Consider the following 1,019-nt stretch of genomic DNA (forward strand, 5'->3'; position numbering starts at 1 on the left):
GACACGTAAGTCGGATACATCAGTAAATACAAAGGTCAAAATCTCTCTCATCAAATGTTCAGAATAAATCTAAAAGTGTTATTAAAAGTTTAACGAGCACTTAAACAAATCAGTTGCCTTTCACCCTATCATCAATATTTTCAACCACACTCTAAAGCGGAAACGACAAATAAATTATATGCTTACGTAACTTCGAAACAACCATTATATAAACATTACTTATAAAAAGTGTATGGACTATGGAAACGTTCAGCTGACAATCGATACCTTTAGCGTCTTGGACAATCTGACTATTAACTAATCCTCTAAGTAGGTTTATGTGGGTTATTGATGGCATTCAATCCCTTATTGGCATTGCTTTTGCTCCTTCATTTTTTTTTATTGCCGGCTGCTATTGTTGCAATGGTGAAAAATACGGCTTTTCGTAAACCTATGTTTCGAAAGCAACGGAGGGTTCATTTCTACTCCGTTTGGCAATGAACTTAATAGGTTAAGAGACTGTGTCCTATGATCAGCCATCTATGAGAATTAGGTGTAGAGAATACGCCCTTTCATTAGGTATTTAGGAAAATAAAAAAGCGAGCAAAAGACCATAGCTCTGGAAAGACTACTGAGACAACTCTGACTGAAATGAAGGTCTGGTGGAACAGTTAAGGAGAAGACACTAGCTTGGCAGGAAGGAATGGAGAGAGAGAACATTTCTGAACTGGATCCTTAGACCAGAAACAGAGACATAACTCCGAGAAAGAAAAAACAACAACAAGAAATCTTGGTACAGATACTTTATTCGTGCACGAAAAAAAAGTTTATTGGTTGGCATGACATCCTTTTCCATTCACTCATTTAATACATTTCGTATCTGACGTTCGTGAACAAATAATTCACTCAGCAGCAGGAAAATGCCGGAATTAATCAGGATGATTGCGGTTCTTATCATTCTTCTGACGAGATCTGATCCCATTAAAGGGGATGTGCGCTCATACCAGCAGGTTAGTCTCGCGTGAATTTCTTTTGAATAA

At 37.4% G+C, this 1,019-nt stretch overlaps 1 protein-coding gene across 1 annotated transcript in view; it reads left to right on the forward strand.

Annotated features, from left to right (window-relative positions):
- The window catches only part of LOC119582081 (fibrinogen alpha chain-like), an 8,270-nt gene that overhangs the window by 3,487 nt on the left and 3,764 nt on the right, over positions 1–1,019 (forward strand). The gene's annotated exons all lie outside the window — the stretch shown is intronic.

This window comes from Penaeus monodon, chromosome 15 (genome assembly GCF_015228065.2).
Source record: "Penaeus monodon isolate SGIC_2016 chromosome 15, NSTDA_Pmon_1, whole genome shotgun sequence".
In the NCBI taxonomy this organism is placed as follows: Eukaryota; Metazoa; Arthropoda; class Malacostraca; order Decapoda; family Penaeidae; genus Penaeus; species Penaeus monodon.